Genomic DNA, 24,320 nt, shown 5'->3' with positions numbered 1-24,320 from the left:
TTTAGAGGTCATTATCAAAACAATACCATTTGAGCTCTTTGCGTCTCATTGGCAGTTCACTTCCGTAAACTTAATGAGCAAACAAAGATGCTCGTGAGTCGCTGTTTAGTGCGCAGGCGCCGGAGATAGCTCCTTGAAAGATTTTATAGATGTCTGAACCATTGTGATTATTTGGCAAAAACTCCGTAGACTGAGAGATGATGATTCTAACCTAGACCTATCCGAATTAGATTACACGATCAAAAATTCATCAAGTTACTTAGTAATTTCACCGGAAACTAATATTTCATCTAACGATCATTATTTAGTTTTTATTTTATGATGATGTTCATGTGGTAGAGCCTTACTGTAACCACTTGCTGCTACCGGCGTAAATAATAGTTCTGCTACTGTGTTTGCTAGGTAGTAAGAAATCCTCCTTAACTCAAAAAATCTTTTAATTTAAGATATCAGCTAAGGTTAATCAAGTAATTATGCATTTTTTATTGAAAGTTTAAAATAAAACTTTTTTTAATATGTATTTTGCCATGCTCTAGCCAGCTAGCATGCATCTCCTACCTATATTTGACAACAAATACGTAAACATAGTATAGCACGCGCGCTCTCTCATGGCTCGTTGCATGCGCGCGCGCCGCCGACCTTGCTCAATCAAACTTACGAGTATTATAGTTTTCAACTTCGTCTCATTACGACGGAATAAGTAGTGGGGTTGCAATGTAAATATGTGTAATATTTACATTATCATCCTTATAACCCTACTTGTGAGTATTAAGACTGACTGACAAACCACTGGAGCTGGAGACTTACCTTTTTTTCGAAATCTATACGAGATATAGAGCTAACCTATTGTTAATCATTGCATAAAGCAAAATTGTGAGATAAAGCTTGTTTACATCCGATAAAATATCACTTTCTCCTTCAGTTATGCGTATTTAAAGTAGATCCTGCTTATACTTACTCGAAATTGTTTAAATATACCTACTGGAGTTTAAAAGTAAATAGCGTCTTTTGCATAAACAATTAACAAATACGCCGCTTGAGTGGCATTACAGCTAGGCTAGGTTTGATGAAATTCCTCATATTTACGGTGTGCTAAGGCGCCAAAAAAGTGCTCTACTATTATTGCTAGCTACGAAACCCACATCGACCGACACAGAAAATAATACATCTTACTGTAGGTACATAACTAAGTACATTAAAATTCATTATTCCTAACCACTGATATGCAACCAACATTGTCATCAATTTTAACTTAGATACTAATGTATTGTCTAGGAAAGATGCATCACAATATCATTATTACACTACAATCCTGGCATGACTTCTGTTTCGAAAATGGTTAAACTGATCGAGTGTTGCCATACCTACATGCTTCCGGATTGAAAGTTTCTTTGCGAACTTCTTGCCGCCGGCGTTCATGTCGTCATAGTGTTTGTATGTTCTTATATGTTTTAGTTTTTAAATATGGGTCCCACTGAAAAACAGCGTTGCGGCTTGCCGTAACATTATGCTGTGGGGCCCACTTTATACTATTCGTTTTTTTAATTCTTTCCGTCTAATGTGTATCGAATATGTGTAAATAAATGTCTCTCTCTCTCTCTCTCTCTCAAAGACACCTAGATACCTTACGTTTGACGTCTCGCAATACCTACTCAAGGCTGCGTTTAATTACCTTGGATATAATTGAATAAATATTTTCGACATTAGCTAATACTCGTAAGTAAGTACCTATCTGCTTGTGAATTCTCACGTTCGTTTGTTCATACATTGTAGATCGACATCCGATCGCCGGGAACATTCGGGCCAAGGCGCTGCGCGTGAGTGGCGCATTCACTCTCGCATGCGCCCGCGGTGATGCTGAATAAATAGCCCAAAAGATGCCCACGAACATTAAGATAATTTTGTAGAGCCAGTATCAATCGCTTTGTAGCAATAGACCGCCAGTTACTCAGGCACCTGGCAAATATGTTCTCAATGTATATTTTTTCAGAATCGTTTGTAAGGTATGTCGTGTTCAGTAAAGACTCAATGTGTATATTGTAGTGTAGTTAACTATCACAAAGTCACAATATCACAAGGTAACCGCAAACTAGGCGAAACTGTCTATAATATATTATTTTTCTGCTAATTACTTACAGGTGCAGAGTACTGAAAACCTCATTATCTTTAAGAAACAATTCGAGTGTACAATGTAATAAAATAGTCCTTCGCAATTTAGGTCACTAGTCAGGGCACAGCTTCGGCTGGATCCAGTTTCTTCGGCGCATAGCCGGTGCGCAGGCGCAAGGCGAACATGTCCATCTTGCCAGGCAGGTTGCAAGCAAAGTTAACCTGCTCTTCAGATTGCCATATTGAGAGGAAAAAAGTCGAAAGGCATTGCGAGAAACGCACATGTAATTTGAGCGGCCTTCATTACATTATGTATATTGCGCGAAGCGGATTTTAAACAGGTACATACCATAGTGCTCATAAGGTCCGTTTTAATTCAGTTTACGGCTCTCAATAGTCAAATCTATTGTTAATTAAAAAGAAAGAAAGAAAGAAATCATTACTTAATTCGTGACAAAGTAGCGTAGCGTAACATAAAGATATGTATTAAAATTAAGAAAAAAAGAGTTGTGTCACGAAATGGTCCCAAATCAAAATTTATGTTCTTATGGATATCACACGTTTTGTATCTTTCTTTTTTACATTGATTAAAACTCATTCTCATTTCTTTGTTTACGGTGAAGGAAAACATTGTGAGGAAACCTGCAAAAACCTGCGAAGAAATTCAATGGTGTGTGTGGGCCCAAGCCCTCTCATCCTGAGAGGAGGCCTGTGCGCAGCAGTGGGACGTATATAGGCTGGGATGATTTATTTGTTAACTACTTATACTATACGTACGTATACGCATAGTGAACAGTATTAGTATAGTTTAGCGTCAGCGGCGCGCACGCACTTTCCCGCGGTCACGGCCATTGCGCCGGAAACCGGGCGGCTTTGGGAGCGGAAAACATCATTTGATCACGGGTGACTATTGCATAAGTACACTTGTGCGATCAAACTTTAATCAGATTCTTTTGTTTTGCTAAATCATGTTTTTTGAGAAGATACGTATAAAGTAAATATATCTACAGTTTAAAAAAAAATGAAGTAAAACTAAACTAAGAAAAGCGTGCAAAACTCTAAAATACGTTTTCACACAGATACAAGCAAGTCAGATCGACCAGCAATACTCAACCCTTTCTGCATGAGCCACAAACGAGTCATATCAATTTTGCAGTGGGCTTAAATTTTAAGTCAAATGGTCGACAATCGTTATCAATTTTACACAGACGCTCGGCGGGCCGTATGCGACCTACGGGCCACGGGTTGAGTGGAGGACCAGCCTGGGGCATAGTTCCCAGGAAGCTCGCCGCATTACCACTCTGCACACCAAAGTTCAGCCAGACCCTGTTCTGGTATCGCTAGAGACACCGCTAGACGATGAGAATACGTAAGGTTAGGCAGCCATTGGGTGCCATTTTAATTGACAGTCTAAATATAAACTGGATCGGTAGATATATTTAGAAGACTTTTGTCCCAAGCTACTCAGAACGGAAATATGCAGCTGGGGCTTCTCCCACTCGCGTCTCACCCCTCACGCCCCGCACGATTGCTCTGTCTAGACGTCTATACTGTCAAAACTACTGAAACTATAGGGAAAACTTGTTATACTGTGGTATTGGAATGTAAGGTATAGAAGAGTAGTAGCGGACAGCTGGGCTCACATTGCCGTCAGCTCTCCGAAGTCTACCAAATTACACCAATTTCTAAATGAACTCTGGCAGCTCTGTATACAATTTGATTACCAACAAGCTCAAATATTTCCTCGACGTGACGTCATCGCGTAAAGCATGGAACGATACACAAATCAAACCGAACAATAGCCGCCCTGAAATAGTCAGGTGGTGGGCATCAGCAGATAACTCGATATAACGTGGAATTTGTTGGTTTCAATGTGTACAAAGAAATTCGTAAATGTATGCACACAATAAAAGAAATAGTAATAAGAACTTTGATATTTAGATCTACACGCTATACTCGTAGGTAAGCTAGGTTTTTGAGTAAATATCTAAACGAAAACTTGGATTAAGCATTACGGAGAGAAGAACCAGAGAGAGAGATTTGCTAGGAGTAAGGCAATGAATTCTATATCCCACTAATATTACAAATGTGAATGTGTGTGTGCTTGTATGTTTGTTCTTCTTTCGTGACTCAACGGAGCAACGGATCGACGTGATTTTTGGCATAGAGGTAGTTTATGGGCCCGAGAGTGACATAGGCTACTTTTGATCCCGGAAAAATGCACAGTTCCCGAGGGAACAGCGAGTGATAACCGAATTCCACACAATACACGAATAAGACGAAGTCGCGGGCAAAAGCTAGCATTAGGAGTAAATATGTGTGTGTAAAGTGTTTATTTGTCTGTCTCATTAGTCTGTCGCTGTGGGAGCCCGCCGCCCTTGGCCACGCGCAGTTTGTTTAACCCGTTAAGTGCCGTGTCCTTGCGCTTTTCTCCACGCCAAGAATGGGGGCTCAGCTTTAAGCAAACGAAAGAATATACAAGTTGTTTTTAAATTAATCCGAAATAAGTAAGGCAACTGATAGGGTTAGTTTGACTAAAAATACCTGTAAGTAAGGTACATAAATGTTTTTTTAGTTCTTTCGAATACCGCGTCAAGTCACGACTGAAACCACAGTAAAAAAAAATTAACGAACTTTTACAGAGGTATTCAGTCAAAATAACAATACATTCCAATAACTCTTTATTGAACTTCAACACATAGTAAGCAGTAAGTACAGAAAATACAGGTATATAGAGATTTAAGCCAAGGATCTGATGAAATTTTCCGGATTATTTATGTTGATAACTACCAACGTCCTAGGCCTCGTCCAGATACATTGCTAAATATTTTTTTACAAATATAAATAGTTTTCATATTCATCATTCAGCTGGAAATTATACCCACAGAGAAAAATAGAGTACGATACCGTACCGACACAATCGTTTTCCGTCTAGCTCTACGTTCGGCAATTTTCTTAGTCGATTGTCTGTTGACGCTATCTTAATTTTTCCGATCGAGATCATTCGTTGATGGTTTTTGATACCATAAATTCATGTAGGTAATTCGTCGTAATTTTGAAGAGCAGTTGTGCAGGAAGGCTGACGGATGCCCCCGACGAGGCGGGGCATGACATGCCATCTCCTAATTAGCGCTGACTAAAATAACTGACACGAATCATGGTAATTGGGGCACGTCATAACGCTCGCTCATTACGATTAATGCAGCTTCAAAAGTTCTCTATTATGCAGTAACCGATTACTTATTATTTTTCTATTAATAATGCAAGAGGGAGTTGTTGAAAGACGTTATTTATGTTTTTTAAAGGTTTTTATGTAACTCTTTTTTTAATCTACTGGTTGGCAAACGAGGAAGTGGGTCTCCTGATGGTAAGAGATCACCACCGCTCATAAACCAACCTAGAGGCCTAAGATGGGATACCTCAAGTGCCAGTAATTTCACCGGCTGTCTTACTCTCCACGCCGAAACACAACAGTTATAAGTTTGACCGCTATGTGTGTTTGTGTGTGTCTGTCTGTGGTGCCGTAGCTTTTAAACGGGTGAACCGATTTGAATGCGGTTTTAATTAAATTTGAAATCAGGTTTTTTTAGACGTTTCATCAAAATCGGTTGAGCCGTTTTGAGATATAGAACTTTGAAGTGCCAAAGTCGACGGTTTTCCAACTTTTTGTTGGTTTGGCTAGTTATTTATTCTATCCGCCTGATGTATTTTTCTGTGTATGCAGATAAATGTTACTGTCTTCTCGCTCTCTGTCCTTTTTTCTCTCAGAATTTCAAATAATTATTAAGGCTTTAAGATGTTTTATACAAAGAGTTCTTAAACACTTGGCGTATAAACGTCACAAAGGATAAAAAAGCTGTAAAAATAATCACCAGTTGTAGCTCTATCGACCGAGACCATCTTAAAACAATCCTGTCCCAGGCACCGCGTAACGAAGAAACAGACTTGCATAATTCACGTTTGTTACTACTTAGGTACTGGAGAGGTCGACGAACTGCTTTGTTTTTATTCGCCTGTTACGTCGTCTGCTTCAACTAAATTAACTTTAATATTACCCGAGCCATCGCACACGAATACAACAATTCGTTGGCAAAAATCATGAACTTAATTGGGTTAAATGGGCGGGCACGCGCGCTTTACTGGTATTAAGTATTAGGTATATATCAACAACCGTTTGTTTTTAATTTAAGGCCATTCATATAATTAAAATCATTCGGGCAGTTCGTTAAGAGCTGAGCCCATTGCCCATTCTATACTTCCTATAGTACCTATTTTGTGTAATAATGTCATGAATAAATGTTTTTTATTTCTTTCTTTCATTGATGGCAAATGTACCTGCAGCCGACTATGGACGAACGATTTAATTTACCTAATCGTCCCTTGTGGTTGAATAATTTATGAGTAGGTAATTTATGCCAAAGGACCATCGATGGACATATTTCAATGGCAAATTGGCCCTTAATAAGCGTACTCACATAAAGCTATGACATAATCGGTTGTTAGTTATTGCGTGGGAAAGCACCATAACTTGACAAGAGTTATCGCGCTAAAGAGGGCGCGGCCAGACGCACCTACCCCTACAGTAAGCTACAAGCCGTGGTGGCCTAGTGGTTTGAGCTGTGGCCTCTTAAGCAGATAATCATGGGTTCAAATCCGAGCTTGCATTTCTGAGTTTTCCGAAATTCATGTGCGAAATTACATTTAGAATTTAGGTACCAAGAGCTTTACAGTGTAGGAAAACGTCGTAGGAATCTGCGAAGCAATTCGATGGCGTGTATGAAGTTCCCAAGCCCTTTCATTCCGAGACGTATAGGACTGGGGTGATGATGGTGACAGTAAGGTTTCGATGTCGATTGTGTCAGGGTGCAATATAACGATATTTTGCCTGTAGAGAAACCCCTTGTTCGCGTTACGTACACCTACCCATATAGTAACTAACAGGCCGCAGCAGGAAAAAATGCTGCTCAGTACAGGAACTTGGTTTATTTTGCTAAGAAATTTTATGTAGTCCACAAAATTGAGCGTTTAGTGTTTGAATACTAAATAATTAATGGTTATTCAGACAGACAAATGTTTCGGTATAGACTAGATCAACAAAGTGTTGTTTACTCTGCGACGTTAACAAACAATACAATAAGTAGGTACCTATGCTAAAACCTTTACTAAGATCCAAGGACTGTTTTAACAACACAAAATTAAATGTCGCAAGAGTACACATATATACCTACAAGGGCATACAAGATTTATGATTAATTTGCAAGTTTTCTGTTTTTTTTTCTAGTCATACCGGGTGTGGCCTCATACTCGTCAAAATAAACAACATTATAGTTCAGAGACTTTTAAATACTTATAATTCGTTTTTTCATTTTTATTACACTTTAAAGTTTATTCGAAGAAGCAATGTATAGCAAAAGGCTTGATGTTTGTAGCGTGACAGGCGACGTCAGTTGTGTTCTAGGATGGCGTACATTGATAGCAGTATTTAATTTGTATAAGAAAAGGAAAATCTAAACACCATTATTTTTAAAAGTCGCTGAATTAATGTTGTTCAGTTTGACGAGGACGATCTATGTTTTAATTATTTACTCGTATTACAGGCCACACCCGGTATGTATAGGAAAAATGTGGCAAATACATAGGATGAAGAATTGATACTAGTACCTACACTCTCAAAAAGTTTACAGTAAAAGAATTCATAACGTATATATACGTATATCTTTTTTTCATATTTTCATTTAATTATATTATTTACATGGTAACTAAATGATTGCTACCACCATCTTGCTCGCTAATCCTGCCGTGAAGCAAGTCCTTGCACTGTAGTAAACAGCCGGTGAATACTGGCACTTGAGGTATCCCATCTAGGCCTCTAGGTTGGCAAATCTGCAATACCCTGGTTTGCAGATTTTATTAGTGATCTCTTAATCAGGAGACCCAATTGCTCGTTTTCCATCCAGTGACGACTGACGATTTAGCTGATGATGTTACGTTTTTGTTTTCAAAATAGGTTCAACCTGCTAAGTAGCGATTTTCAATTAGTATATAGGCAGTTTTGGTAAAGCTTAGGTAATAACAAGCAGCTGTATCAATGCAGTAATCCATGAAAATTGTCCAAGTTCCCAAATGCCTGATGCGTTGATTGCGTGCGATCGCTTCGAGGTCAGTGGCATTTTCGGCAAATCCGTCCAGTGGAACAAAAGTAAGTAAACTTAATACACCAAAGTCATATTTATACAGTATATTTAAAGATAGATATGTAGTTAACGGGGCTAAAATTTACCATTCAGCCAATTAATATGTGTTCTACAATTATGCCTGTCATAAAGCAATTATATAGACGTGTCTGTCAGCTTGAAAGTTCGACGTTAGCGACATATTCAGTTGATAGGAACTTGTTTAAAATTGATAGACCACTTATTTGGCTGATGGTACCTAAGCTGACTGTATTTTGTAAAAAAAATAGCTAGTCTTCATAAATCAAGAATTAACAGTAGTTTCATGTGAAACCAACAACAACATGGTATAGGTATAAAATGCCAAAAAAAAAACAAGCCGTGTTCGGATGACTTTTTTTAATTTTCAGAAATGACTTCGCTTCTCAACAGCGCGTGTTAAAGTAAAATGAGTTTTTCGGCGAATTAATTGTATGTTCTGAAGCGCATAATTACGTTTTAAAATATACGCGTTCGCAATAAAATGATCGCACGTGTTAACTTTACGCTAACAAAGCGCCGAGTTGCGGGCCAGAACCACGGTTTAATAAGTTTTTGGTAAAAATTTCATTTTTAATACAAGCTTTTTTTGCTGATTGTACTTGCATTGTCAAACTACATTTGCATACCAAATTTCAAGTCGATGTCAATAACCTCCGATCAACGATTAGTACAGTTCCGTCCTGCGGCAACGATCCGGGCCGGACTACCAGGATTTCATTACCAGATTATTGTACCTATTGCCACGCAATTTAAAGAAAGAAAGAAAGAAAGAAAAAGAAAATACATTTATTCACAACACAAGACAACAATATTATTAGGTACAAAAAAAAAACAACACAAAGGTATGTGTCATTGCGGTTGTGAATCGGACACTGGCTCAGCATAATGCTGAAGCGTTAAGAACACCCCAGCGCTGATTTTCAGCCAGCACCGTCGGCAACCCTCGGACCGTTATAAAGACATACTACACACCATTAACTACATAAGACTACATAAATAAATAGACATACATTATTACATAATAATACATTACATTACATTACACTACATTACATTATTATTATATCATTATTTACATAAGTATTCTAAATTTCAAGTGAATCTGACTACTTATTCTGGAAGTTGGTCAAATTTAACTTGCAAGATTTGATTACAGACAGACAACGGGACAGGAGAAACTAAATAAAAGCTTGTAAAAATCAATTTGTGCTGTAAGTAAATAATATTCATAGTTCTCCACAGAATCTTAAGATTCGATACATACATCGAGCGCGTCGAATGCATAGCTAGATATGCTAGCACGTGTTGATTACGGCAAACAACGCTCACTTTCAAACTTAGGCATTTAGAAAGAGAGATAAGTTCTCTACTTTTTGCGAAGTTATCAGCAAAGAGACAGAGAATCAATATTTAAATGCTGAAAAACGGTGGATCACGCAGAATATACTGTTTCCATCGCAGTTCAGTGCCCGGTTGATAATAAACTAGGTAGCGAATTCACTACGAATAGGGCAAATAAAAATAATTAATTTTGAACCATACCGACAAAATTTCTCTGTCTTTGTAATCTGCACAAGATATTGAAACCTGAAATCCTCATAACTACTTAGTAACTACAGAACAGTTTTATACGTTTACGTTTACTAAAACTGTTCAATTTCCACTAAAAATTTCACTCGCGCAGCGCGCAGTTTATTCAAACAAGTTTATTCGGAGAAATTACACGTACGAAAAGATCTGAGTTACATTTTATTTGATTTTAACTAGTTTCCACCTATATTTACAGAACACTTAGCCTAGTGTTTTTTTGAGAATTAGACCAGGCAATCAGGTCACCGGCGTGCGCCAGTGCATCTGAGAGAGAGAAGCTAAATAGAAACGTATTCAAACAAACCGTCCAACCGTCTAAACTTTTCATCTACATGATGTTGAAAGCAACATCTTTCAGTGCGAGTCTATTTCCCTCCAAGCATAAGACCATTTACAAAAATAGACATCTTCATCCTCAAGGTTATATTTTAATAAATTACCTCATTGGTACAGTGAGACGTTACCGTGGACGGGTTGAGGCAATTCAATTAGGCGGGTAGGTGCGTCCGGCGGCCGTCGCTCGGCGCACCCGGTCAAGGCTGAAGCGCCGGGTGGCGTCTGCCGAGAGTGCAGCCGTACCCATTGAGTTGACAGGACCTAGGCTACTTTGACAGATGTTAGACGATCCTAATTGGGTGGCTGGGTCGCTCGCTGGGGCATCCTTATTGGTTGCTGACTGTGACGATGTTTGGAAAGAACAGGGTAGGTGTAACGTTAGGGTAGAGACAAAAATTCCTGAGTGTTTTTTTCTTAAGTATTTGTTAGTACATTTAACACAATACTATTGATTACAAAATAACAATTACGTAGTATGTATGTAAACTCTTTATTGTACAAAAGAAAAGAAACAAAACACAATTGACAAACTTTAAGTAATAGTAATAGTACTTTAAGTAGTAGTTTTAGTAGTTGTACCTATCAAAATTAGGTTATAAATAAAACAAATATAACTGGACAATTGACACCAATTGACCTAGTCCCAAAGTAAGCTTAGCAAACCTTGTGTTATGGGTACTAAGCAAAGGATAAATATAATTATATAGATAGATACATACTTAAATACATATTAAACAACCAAGACCTGAGAACAAACATTCGTATTTTTCATACAAATATCTGCCACGACACTGGAATCGAACCCGGGACCTCAAGCTTCGTAGTCAGGTTCTCTAACCACTAGGCCATCTGGTCTAGGTTAGTTATTATAAAGTTATTAGTGGTGTTATTTCATTAGGTAGGTAGTCAAACTTGTGCCTGGCTTTAGACTGCCCACCTAGCCTGCCTGCCTAGGTTTACACTTCCCACCTTATCGGTACCCAACGATCGGAATATACCCACATTCCGAGTATAAACTCGAATTCGGTGTAGGACGTATTAACAAACAGACGAGCTGTAAGTGCTAGTAAATGGGCTAGAGAACAAAGACTCTGGACGCAACGGCCGCGCCGGTGCTCCGCGCTCGGCTAATGAGATTTACGTTCACGGATACGACCACGTACCTCGCGTAAATAAATACTAATCTTGCAAAATAGAATTTATACACAACGTGTACACTGGCTCGAACAATAGAAGCTAATGCTAGAAAGCAGATACACAGATATACTTATCGCGGTCTCTACATTGGGTAATAAATACATCTAATCCGGGAATCCGTCAATTTTAATGAATGATTGAAGAAGGAGAGAGAAATGGGAAAAACTAAAAATTATTAAAACTTAATTTCAAGATCGTGAAGTGTTTATTGAATGAAATTCTGTGAAAGTAAAATCGAAATTGTTTTGAAAATAGAAATATATACCTACCTACATAGAGTTTGACTTCGTCTCCCTCATTACGTAGGAAATTTGATATCTAGTGGTGATAGTGGTTGTGAAGACAATTTTTCACTAAGATTTTTTCAAACTACCTACCTAACATTATAGCTTTATATAGGTACAGTTCAAGTCAGCAACAGAAATGGGAAAGCTGTTCAAAATGATCTAAGTACACATCACTGTAATAAACTTAAAATCGCACATTCTGATACTGACTGTACCTACACCTATTATGCTAGTTATGTAAAATTCTGGAATTCAGATATATAATGTGTAAGACTCGCGAAAATTCTTTTGAATCAAAAACACCACTGGTTTCAGGCTGCTGAGTCAAAATATCTTTAAATTTTCCGCTTTTTATAAACTGCGTTTAAGAATTTTAGAAGTTACCTAACTTTAGTCTGGGCGGTACAGGCCCCTGTAGGTACCACAAAAAATATTTACAAGGTAGTGCCACGAAAGTTGAAATGAATGATGACACAAACAGATTGCACAAAAGGGTAATAATGAAATGAATGAGTAAATCTCAAAATCCCGCTGTAATTACTTGACATGCTCTTGTGTGCGTGACTTCAGCTTAATTTATTTGTAACTTAATGTGTTACATTTTTAGTTGCTATTTTTTCAGTTTAGTTATGATGTATATACCTACTGTGTTAGTTTAGGTTAGTTTACTATAATATTTGTTCTCTTATTTATAAATACAATCACTCAATTCCCTTCAGCTCTGGCATAATATACGTAACAAAACTTAGTTGTGTGTATTGTGGCTCTGGTGGCACTAGGTTAGGTACCTATACAAATCGACGCAATTGTTGACTTTTTCATAAAATGCGTCTTTATAAAGATAGCGTCTTCAGCGCGGCACCTGTTTACCGCCAGATAAAAAAACTGTTGTAGCACACGTGCCTTGTCTTTATTGTGCTACAGTTTTCGATGAAGCTTGCCGGCGTGATCACTGATCAGATTCAGGACGATGGCGAGCTGCTGTGGAGGCGGTAAGCCTCTGCCCCGAAGTATTGCGATGGGCGATGGATAAGTTATCGATTTAGCTATAAGAAACAAACAAGCTGAGATATGTGGTGCATAGGGGAAATTCGTGTCTGTAACGTTGACCAGCAGTGGTGTAGCGGTATAGCACGCGGTACGGAATACCGAGGACCTGGGTTCGATTCCCAGTGCTGGTCTTATTTTTCTGGTTTTCCGTGCATCTATATTTCAGTTTGTATAATTTCAATTTAGCTATAATGCTCGGGCGGCATACATATATATGGATCTTTGTTGTTTGGATAAATAAATTAATTAATTAATAGCGCAATTAATTTGTAGTTGTGTTTAAGAGGTTTGTGTTTGAGGGTTCGTTCATGAATGCCGTTTTAATGGTGCTGATAGATCTTATAAATAAGCTCAGAGTTGCTAAGCAACCTGTGAAGAGGGCTAATGCTCGGGGTTTCTCGATGGGTTCGAATCAGAAATGAGGACCGAAGCAACTGGAGGTCTATGGGGGAGGCCTATGTGGACGTCCTACGGCTGATATGATGATGATGACGATGAAAGGTGGATTTACATTTAAAGATTGGTTATTTATATTTAAAGCATCTCGTGAAAACCTGAGACCACAGATATAGATTACACTAGATTACGCAAATGCATCTACTTCGCGTGTCCGAAATGTCGGGGTTGGCCCCATACAAAGACTGGCCGCTAACTGACTAATCATGACTAGTAACTGACTCGAGCCCCACGGCGCGGGCGGGCGGCGCATTAGAATCGATTTTGTGTGGACATCGGGGAATTCACATCGCTAATTCGCTCTTGAGACGTCACAGTAGATATAAAAAAGTGACACGGTTGGTTTTCATACAGATTGAGGTGTTTGCGTTATCTAGTGTAATCTATATCTGTGCCTGAGACATTGTCATGTATGTGAGGCTTGTCTCGTAGCATTTCGTTTCAAAGCTTGCTCAGAACATCAAATTTCGTTTGCTAGTTGCGATGCCTGGCGCATCACGTGAACAACCGTCACACTCCATGATCCAACATCCTCGCTGGTTTTAGTTCGCTATTTGCAGCGCGATCGTGCCCCGACGAGCCCGGCGCCGGGTGCGCCGCGTCGGCCCTGCCCCGGTTACCTGACATTGTCTCGTGACTCAAAGCTTTGCGACATCACAATATTTACATGCGGTGTGATGCGTTGAACCGTCTTTAGATACAGGATGCGCACAGTTTAGAATTTCTCTACTTACAGCTGTTTGTTTCGGTTTGTTATTGTTTTGGATGTGCGTATCGGGGCTGATTGTTATTGTTCTTTTATAATAATGTTAACATAAACAACGGTTAACGTTGCTTCTCCGCAATCTTGGAGGACGGAGTTTATGCTTGCGGAGTAGCAAGGCAAAAGTTTGTTCTTTTATTACCTTTACAAAGTAACGCATGTTTCCATGGTAAGTAGCTTACGGTCACCGGTCCACGGTCGTTCCATAGAAGACTTGCACAGTTTTGAAAATTTTCTTTATCTTCATCACAATTTAGGCTGAACGGTCATAAGCCAGTTTGTTATTAGGTCGTCAGTCCATCAGGACGTGTTTTAGGGTGCCGTAGCTAACTAGGAACCCTTATAGTTTCGCCATGTCTGTGCGTCCGTTTGTCTGTCCGCGGCTAAACTCAGAGACCGTTAGTACTAGAATACTGTAATTTAATTTGGCATGAATATATTTTCATATCGGTCACGCCGACAAAGTGGTAAAATAAAAAAAGCAAAAAAAATTTTTTAGGGTACCTCCCATACACGTAAAGTGGGGATGATTTTTTTCACTTACACCCTATGTTGTGGATGTGGTTGAATAGGATAATAAAAATGAATAGAGGTTTGCAAAAACATTTTTTGATTAAGTGAATGTTTTCGGAGATATTCACTCCGAAAGTTAAAAAAAATGTGTCCCCCCCGGTGTGTTCCCACTAGTTCCATTGCCAGTACTATTATAGAACCCTAAATCCTAATATAGTATAACTTTTGAACCGCATATCTAAAAATTATGAAAAAAAACACGGAAGTTTAGCTGAATAAAAAAAATCTAGGAAAATTATTTTCAACTTAATCAGTTGAGTAGTTTTTGTAAAAAAAAATATTTCTATGGCAAAGTTAAGTTAAGGCAAGGTCAGGAACTACGGATCCCTACACTGAGCATGGCCTGACATGCTCTTGACCAGTTTTTATTTATATCTAAGAATAAATACACTTTTAACGGAGAAATATAATATGCATTGACATGATTTCAGGGCATAAAAATATGATTTTAATATTAAAGAGTCACGTCGAATTGAATCTACGCTCACCGGTCTTGTTATTATGATTCATTGCTGCTTCGGCTAAATTTATAAAAGAGATGCTTAAACTGAGACGTTTATTTAGAAACCGTTTAAAACTACATTTAGCGCGCAATATACCGACGCCAATAAACAAACAAGGCAAGGGCGGTGTCGTTTACGAATGCGCGTAACATGATGCGCGGAGAACCATCTGCTTTAGTCTAGATTTAGGTCTATGCCAGGTCTAAGTCAATGGGCCTTAAATTGAAAATACAAACTGAAATATAGATGCACAGAAAAAACAGAAAAATAAGACCATCACGCTACACCACTGATGGCATCAGCGGTACGGATTACCGAGGACCTGGGTTCGATTCCCAGTGATGGTCTTATTTTTCTGTTTTTTCTGTGCATCTATATTTCAGTTTGTATTTTCAATTTAGGTTTTACGGGATGACCGTAAAAGTAAAAAAATTTGGAATTGAAATAAAAAATACAAAAAGATTCCAAAAAACCAATCTTAATGGGCCTTAACATTAATTTATTTATTGTTTATTGACAAGATGTTTAACAACATTAACGCTGGACGAGAGGGTCACCATTAAGTCTGAATTTGTTTTAAGTATTTTTATTTTCGACAGTTTTTTTTTCCAATTTTGAAATGGTAACGCTAAAGAGGTAAGCAAAATAAGAGTTAAATATCGCTAGATAACTTAGCTAATCACAGAACCCCTTATTCTACTAAGTAGACGTGAGTTGCGCGCTAGCTTGCGTGTTAGGTAGTATTTACCTACGCTAGAATTAGTTTTATCGAGTCTCATACATTAGTCTTTTATAAGTAGGAAATTCAGATTACCTACTCGAGCGTTAGCTATATAGATTTGTTCAATTTGTAGCAGTACTTTAGAGTTTATTTCAGACTAGAGTTGCGAACTATTCGATCTAGTAGTTACAATTGAAATTCCGTGATTTTTCAAAATTCCTCTGGGAATTCCCGAAATTTAGATCATGGTCTTTATTGGGGTTGTGTCAAAAACAATTATCCAAAATTTAAATACTCTAAGCCCAGCGGTTGAAATTTCAAGATTTTATCCCTATCCCGTGAGAATATCGGGATAAAGAGTAGCCTATATGTTATTTCAGATGTCCAGCTACCTCCATACCAAATTTCATGATTCTAAACCCAGCGGTTATTATTTCGAGATTTGATCCCCATCCCGTGGGAATATCGGGATAAAAAGTAGCCTATATGTTAATCCAGGGTATCCAAATTTCATGGAAATCCGTTCAGTAGTTTTTGCATGAAAGAGAAACGAACATACATCCAAACAAACATCCATCCATACAAACTTTCGCGTTTATAATGTTAGTGGGATATACAATAACGTTACCTCATATGCGTGTTAAGATAAAAAATGCCTGAACATTTCTTGACCTTGTACAAATTAATACGTATGAGTATAGGTATGTCTATGTCTATATGTATATGTCTGATACTGCGGCGTGCTTATGACGGCTAAAATAAATCACATGAGGAATATTGTTCAGTGAATCACGCGGAAATCGTTCAGGTGATGAAAAAGTTTACGCAGTTTTCGTCGGACAAAGACTTGAACGGCAGATGTTTTTTAAAGCGCGTTCTGGGTGTTGTGTTTGTATGTGTGCGGGTTCAGAATGAAAGTAATAAAAGTGTTGCGGAGTCATACAATAGCTTTTGTTCATTAAGTACTTATTTAATCATAGGTACCATCGTATTTTACTTGGATGGGTTTTGCCGGAAAATTCTTTAATGTAGAGTTAACTTTACTTATTACTTTAGTTGGAAATTCCACGACACTGGCGTAACGGTAGCCTGGCTACTCATAAATCTGAAGTTAATTTTCCTAATAGACAGAGAGACAGTCGCAACTACACTACAGACTATTAATTAAGGGCGATAAACAACAACCTAATAGCAATAAGTCGCTATAATGTTAGTGATATTTACGGTCTCCTTTCGTGACGTTGTCATTTAGTGACCGCTGAAGGACGGCCGTGAATTTGGAAAAAATATTATCTATACTAACTTATTACTAAGTATAAAATGTATCTAATTAGACATTTCTTCAAAAACTAGACTGGCGTGCGATTGCTTTTAACGATCTCAGTATATTCCAGGGATGCACTAGCGTCAAAATCACAGATAGCTTAAATCATGGATGGAAACGGGTGGATGTTGTGTAGAGTACCTAGACCGAGGCCTATGCCCACTGTGGAATGTATACAGACTAGATTGGGGATGATCACTATAACATTCATTCGATTAAGACCTAAATAATATGATTCATTTGTAGAAACTAGGTAGGTAGGTACCTACTTTGTGTAATTCTAATAGCCACTTGCTGGAATAAAATTAATCTCGATTTAGTGCTAACCTTAGTTTATTAGTATTAATTTTGCAACAAAAGGCCATGAGATTATAAATTAACGATACAAGATATATAAAGACACAAATTCATTTGTTAGTTCTTTACCTCAAAAGCATAAATTCCTTGTAATTAAATTCACCTCGAACTAACAAAATTTCAATAGAATTTTGTACTTTACACAAATTTTCGCGTAGCTTTTTATATTAGTACCTATAATTAATTTGTAGCATCTCATTTTTCGTGTAGTATTTTACCCTAGACGCATTTCTCCGCGATCGATGTTGCTTGGGACTCTCATTAATTTGACGCGTTAATTGATGTTTGCACTAAAATATACTAATACACGATCAAGATAAAATGCAACTAAAACTAATAGCGATAAAAAAATACTACTGAGACACAACGCGATACTTAAATGCACGATTTTGAGGTAAAGAACTAACAAATGAGTTAACTGATATATGCTAGCGAAGTTAATAAAATTAAATAACTTAATCATAAAAAAAACATTTCTGATACAAGCTTTTTTTTCTTAATTTACTTTTTGTTGACTGTACTTGCATTGTCACTCAAACTACATTTGCATACCAAATTTCAAGTCGATGCTGTTAACCGTTGAAGAGTTCCGTCCTGCGGGGACGATCCTGGCTGGACTTTACATAAGTATTCCAGATTTCAAGTCAATCTGACTACTGGAATTTGGTCAAATTTAACTTGCAAGATTTGATTACAGACAGACAGACAGACAACGGGACAGGTGAAACTAAATAAAAGCTTGTAATATACAAGATAGGTAACCGGATTTTCTGCTTGTGTGACCTGCTGGAAAAAAATACTTAAGAAATGAAACTTTCAAGCTTAAACCGGATTAAGTGAGTAAATCTAGACTTCTGTCTTTTTAAAACTACGAGTATGAGGTATAAGACTTAGGCCACCGGTGCTCATGGAGATACATATCGATGGAAATAGATAAGAAACAGTAATAAAGCTACTAGATATAAAGCTACTAAAATATCCATAAACTATAACCGGACGTTTTAGAATGTTGATGGAACTCGTAAATCAAAAGCATAGACTATATTTTAGGTAATGGTAGGTACGTACGATAAGAAGAACGACTTGTACAAGATTTTATTTGCAAAGAATAAATTGACCCTTGAGATAGTTAAACCAAACCATCAATTATTTATATTGGTACTATACTCCATTTATTTTAACATTTGAAACTTAACGGTAAAATTTGCACACGTTTTTAAATGAAACATTTAAAATTGTGTTAACTTCTATGATAAAATAATAATAAATACTGCTAATAAATGTACATGAAGATATTTTTAGCCCATTTGTGTTCGAAATACCGAGAAACGTGTGTTAAAATTTGACCGTTAATTCAAACCTTAAATTGATCGGAGTATACGTAAATCGTAACCGGCAAGCGTTCACTTGATGACAAGTGATCCCCGTCGCTCATTATCATCATCATCATCATCAGCTGGAAGACGTCGACCACCTTCTAACGCTACCATGAACGAGAACTCGTCACTTGCATAGACCGGTTGCCCGCAACTCTAACGATGTTGTCAGTCCACCTAAGTGGGAGGCCTGCCAACGCTTCGTTTTCGAGTTCATAGTCACCACTCGAGGACTTTTCTCCCCCTACGGTTATCTGTTCTTCGAGCGATGTCAACCCATTGCCACTTCAATTTGCATATTCTTCGAGTTATGTCCATGACTTTAGTCCCCACCGTGATACCGGCAAGCGTCCACCTCATGAGAAGCTATCCCCACCACTCATGGACACCTCATGCACCATAGTTGGGAATGCTGGTGCGTTGCCGGACTTGCATAGCAAGAAATGTTACCTTAAAAATTAAGTAATATATTTCTAAGGATTTCGTATTTTATACGGAATCTTCCAAGTTTAGGTATTATTTTATACCTTAGGCTGCTATTTACTCATAAACTACTAGTAATTCTCAATCAAACTTAGCCGTTATAGTTTACCTTGAAAGTTTGATATACTTACTACCATCCTGAATTTTTTCAAATTTTTCCACCTACCGGTTTTGATTTTAGAGGGGGGGGAGGGTAATGGGGTTGCTCGGAGCAAATTACATAGTGCAAAATTACAGCTTTCTAGCATTGATAGTCCCTGAGCAAAGCCGCGGACGGACGGACAGACAGACAGACATGGCGAAACTATAAGGGTTCCGTTTTTGCCATTTTGGCTCCGGAACCCTAAAAACATTAGCTGCTAGTTCATTACAAACTTTTGCTTGTGTGAGATGAGAAAGGTTGCTTAAACCGTACAGCTATATTGCCAACGGAACGGACTTCCAGGCGGGAGGAGCGTCTTCACCCTTATGTAGTTAGTGTTCCATTGGTATGCACGAAGCGGTTTGCTTCATCTTTCATAATGGGAACCGCTAAGGAATGGAATTCGCTCCCGTCGTCTTTATTTCCGGATAAATACAATCTAGGGCTCTTCAAGGCTAGAGTGAATGGGCTGTTACTGAACCGGTGAGATACACCTTTGGCCTCATCTGCACTTAACATCAGGTGAGATACGGGGTCAATAACGGTCAGTTTTATGTAAAAAAGCCAAGCAGCACCTCCATCAGTTGACTCATGTGGTGGTTTTAATTTTTCGTATGTAGCTAAACCTGTCCCTGGATAATATCAGATATAAAACAACAATTAGACTTCTATTGTAGCGGACGGAAATGAAGGTTTCAAAACAAGATTGTATTGCGATTATGATAAAAGCTATTACAGCCGGTCGAAGTTTAAAGCTGTTATTACGCCTGTAACCAGCAGGGCTACTACGAAACTCGAAACTCGAAGTTCGTGTCGTGTGGTCCCTCTTACACTTATACTATTTAATACGAGAGCGAGAGGGATTGTACGATACGAACTTCAAGTTTCGAGTTTCGTAGTAGCCCTGCAGAGCCAGAGCCAGCGTTTATTAACAACTAGCTGTTGCCCGCGACTCCGCCTGCTAAGAATTCATTCATCCTTATCCTGTCTTTAGTACCTACACAACTTATGCAGAGGATAGTGGATTTAAACCCGGGCTCGCATCTCTGAGTTTTTCGAAGTTTATGTGTGAAATTACATCTGAATTCACCACCAGTTGGGTTTTATATAAACAGAAAAACAAATTTACTAAAGACGTGTTTCAATAAAAGCTGTCAAGAGCAGAGTTCTACAATAAGACCTACTGTGATTATTACACTTAATCAAATCACTAAATGAAACATGATAAAGTTCATCTAAGCCGGGAAAGCTGCGTCGGCGCAGACAGGAGCATGCTTATGTCAGTGGAGAAAGCCGGAAGCTACCCGAGTGCGGTCACGCGTCGAGTTATGCGGGAGGCTGCCTATTACCAGCAAAGACTACAGTATGATTACCAGGTATTCCCTTACGAGGTAATATGCTGGTTTTGTCCTAGTTTGTTTATCTGTTTAGTGAGACGACAGATCAAAATTGAAAGAAGCTAATGTATAAACAAAGAAAATCATCTAATGCGAATCCAAGTCAAAACGGTTAAGTCACATGTTTTGACTAAGGTGTAGATTTTGTGAATTTATGGCTTATATTAGGGCGTGTAGAGTTAGAAGCTTGGCTCTATGTGTGATCTGACAATATAGACTCAAGCTGGAAACTGTATGAGGTTTACTCCTTTTATCGGTTTATGTAACTTTTTCACAGTGCGAGCCATATGTGGTGTGTCGTCCGGGAAACATTTTACATGAAAATAATTTTCGTAGGATCGTATTGTTTACGGCTGTACTTTATGAACATAATCAATTAATCAGGCACCGCCTAGACGTCAGCTTCGTTTTTTAGAGATTGAAGGAACCCATGCAAGACCCGACTCACACTTGTCCTTTATTTGTTTTTTTTTATTAATCTTTAGCAACCATATTTTTCTTCATCTTTATTTCTCAGTATCCTAATCACATCAAACGATTCTCAAAGTACTGGAAACCTGTTAATTAAGAAGTTGATCTATTAACACAATTAGATCATAACAGTTTACACCAAAATTCCCACGTAAAGCCGCAAATTCATGAATTCATGACCATGTTCGCGAGGATAATCAGCATCAAAATATGCACACGACTCTACTGCCAGGGTAATAAGATGTATATCGTTTTGAGCATCGCAACCACTTGTGTTGCTAATTGTATCACGATTACCTGCGTTGTGTAAACTTACATAGTTACGTCTGCTTCAAGTCGCAAGGTCTGGAGCGGCGACGGAATATTTATGGCAAACAGCTCAACGCTTCTTTACGCGCAGAACAGATTGATTACAAAGACCTGGGATTACACTAGCTTATTTACTTATTAGTTTTAGTTTATTACTCATATGCGTGTAGTGGGCTGCATATACGCAGCAGCGATGCGATGTAGTGTAGAGGTAAACTAATGAATTATGGATACCCGTGGTACGGTGACGTTTTAAATGTCTTGTGACAAGATTGAGGTTTTTCCATTAAGATAGAACAGAATGAAAACGGCCAGATGCAAAAAGCAGAGAGACAAAATCAATACTAATAAAAATATGCAAAGAAGCATGTATAGATACAACAAAGAGAAGAGAGAGCAATTATATAAAGAGAGCGGGATTTAAGTTATCCGATTGGTAGATTTGGTACTTATCGTTAATTTGAGTAGTAGTTAGAGCACTCGGGTTATAGTAGAGCAATCTGAAAAGTTTACTTATTTATCTATGTGAGAGAAATTCATAATATTGGCCTAAATTGCGATACCTAAGTATTTTAAAATGTATGATAATGATTGTGTGAAGATAGAACTACGTATAATTACATATTGTATTGTATTGTTACTCTTTATTGTACATAAAACATATGAAAATACATACATACATAGTTAAGATAATCTGCTAATAATTATAGCATTCATGTAATAATTACTACATATATAACTACTATGACACGGTCTGCGTTATACAAAAAGAGAGCGCGGTGCTCTTGATATCCCGAAAAGTCGATGGATTCGGTATAATTTCCAATTTACCAAACAATAATTTGAACAAGCAATACGTGAGAACAAAGTATAGTCTAAGACCCATCCGGTAAAGAAACGTAAAAATAATAAGATTTTTAGCGGAATAATAAGCAGAATTCGACGGTAACTTTTTCAGTGATACGAGAAAATCTTTATACCTACCGGTAGCACGCTCATCGTGTTTTCAAACAAGGCGACGCAACAATATTTGTCTTGATAAACAGCACATTATTAGCTTTGTGTATGAGGTCGAAGAAAAAGGGCATGCCGAGACGTAGGTAATTTATGTTATAATGGATTATAGGTTGCGTTAACTTGTCATTCCTGTAATGCGTTAGTTACTATTTAATTTTATAATGGGTATAACCGTATGATGTTAATAAATTAAGAGATATTTCAGGGACATAGGTGGTGTTTAAATTGTGACATAACTTTATTTAGCACGTAAAGTACCTAATTTAATATGGTTTTGCGGGTTAAGTAATGGCACTAACTAACGCATTTAATCACAGTTATATCGGGGCAGACCACATGGTAGGTGATCAGATATTTTTAAAAAACTTGCTTTTTCGTGGCCGCTGTATTTGAAAATTAAGTAAAACCCCGTGATTATTTGTAAGTCGTTATATATTTAATTGCAGATTTACATGTACATACATAAATCTGATAGTGATAGCATTTAAAGATGGGAATTATACGATGATAAGGTGAAAAAGGCATTATGTAGAACAAGGAAGAAGGTTGCGTCAACGAAATTCAGCAGGCAGATAGGTACCTAGACATGTCTGTGTTTGTTTACGTCCGTATACCTACACAGATTAGTAGGCACATAACTTGTTTGTAAATAAGCCTAGAGTGAATCCATCCAAATATATCCATCATATAAAAAAATGTATATAACAATAATAATAGTTAGCAAAAAAAAGTGGTGCTCATAACGATCTACAAGGGACTCTATATACTGCCAAAAATAGGTACGTATAGGTAATAACAAGGTGTATAGATCATTTTGACCTCCACATCCCCGTTTCCACTTTTGCCATTAATAGTACTGCATGTCGCGCTGAGAAAACCTTCATTTGCAATCATTCCCATATTTGCACGAATGTGACAGTCAACTTGACGGCGCCGGTGTGTCAAGGCTCGGCCGCTGCCCGCGGTACGGTAATGTGGCCACACTGCAACCCCAGCTGACCTGGCCTTCACCCCTCCACCCCCCCCCCCCAGCAGCAGGTAATAGCGTCTGTTGTTTACTGACCAAGCAGTTGGTGAGATTGCTTTCACATACTTTGTACACATAGATTTGCATAAGCAGGCATTGCGAGTTGTGGAAATGTGCAGGTTTACAAGCCTTGCGACTAAATAGTTTTAACCGATCTTGAAACTGGTTTTTTAAACGTCGATGTTACTAAATCCTATTGCCTTTTCTTGAATTTTTATTGAACAGCACAAAACATCAGAGTGAGTTAACAAAAATGACAACATGACAGAGTAGACAATAGGTCGGATTATCTTTTAAAAACAAATATCTGTAAAGCAAATATTTAAAACCTGTAGAGTCTAAATTTTAGACACACTGAGTCCATAGTATTTCATAAAGCATTTAAAATTGTAGAGTTTTTTTTTAAAGTCTATACACGCTAAAACCGGATTCCAACTGTACTGTAGGTAGGTACGATTAATTGACACTTAACCTTCTTACTGGTCTGATAACTGACCAGTTGACTACAACCTAGTTCAGAATTGCGAATAACAGTTGAATAGATGCTGTTAGAAGCTTTGCTCGTTTAAGTTTTAAAGCTTTATTTAACGACAGCACTAAAAAAAGAGTGAGTTGTC

The 24,320-nt window shown here is 37.9% G+C and overlaps 1 protein-coding gene and 1 long non-coding RNA gene across 2 annotated transcripts in view; one reads left to right on the top strand and one right to left on the bottom strand.

Moving 5' to 3' along the window:
* The window catches only part of LOC141445345 (phosphatidylcholine:ceramide cholinephosphotransferase 2-like), a 143,581-nt gene that overhangs the window by 117,502 nt on the left and 1,759 nt on the right, over positions 1-24,320 (bottom strand).
* Positions 5,523-24,320, top strand: part of LOC141445347 (uncharacterized) — an 84,242-nt gene continuing 65,444 nt past the window's right edge. Inside the window, exon 1 of the long non-coding RNA XR_012453316.1 lies at positions 5,523-5,554. This is a non-coding gene — a long non-coding RNA (uncharacterized lncRNA). The remainder of the gene's footprint in view (positions 5,555-24,320) is intronic.

The sequence above is a fragment of the Choristoneura fumiferana genome, chromosome 2 (genome assembly GCF_025370935.1).
Source record: "Choristoneura fumiferana chromosome 2, NRCan_CFum_1, whole genome shotgun sequence".
Taxonomy (NCBI): Eukaryota; Metazoa; Arthropoda; class Insecta; order Lepidoptera; family Tortricidae; genus Choristoneura; species Choristoneura fumiferana.
This window is presented reverse-complemented; position numbering and strand designations above follow the sequence as displayed.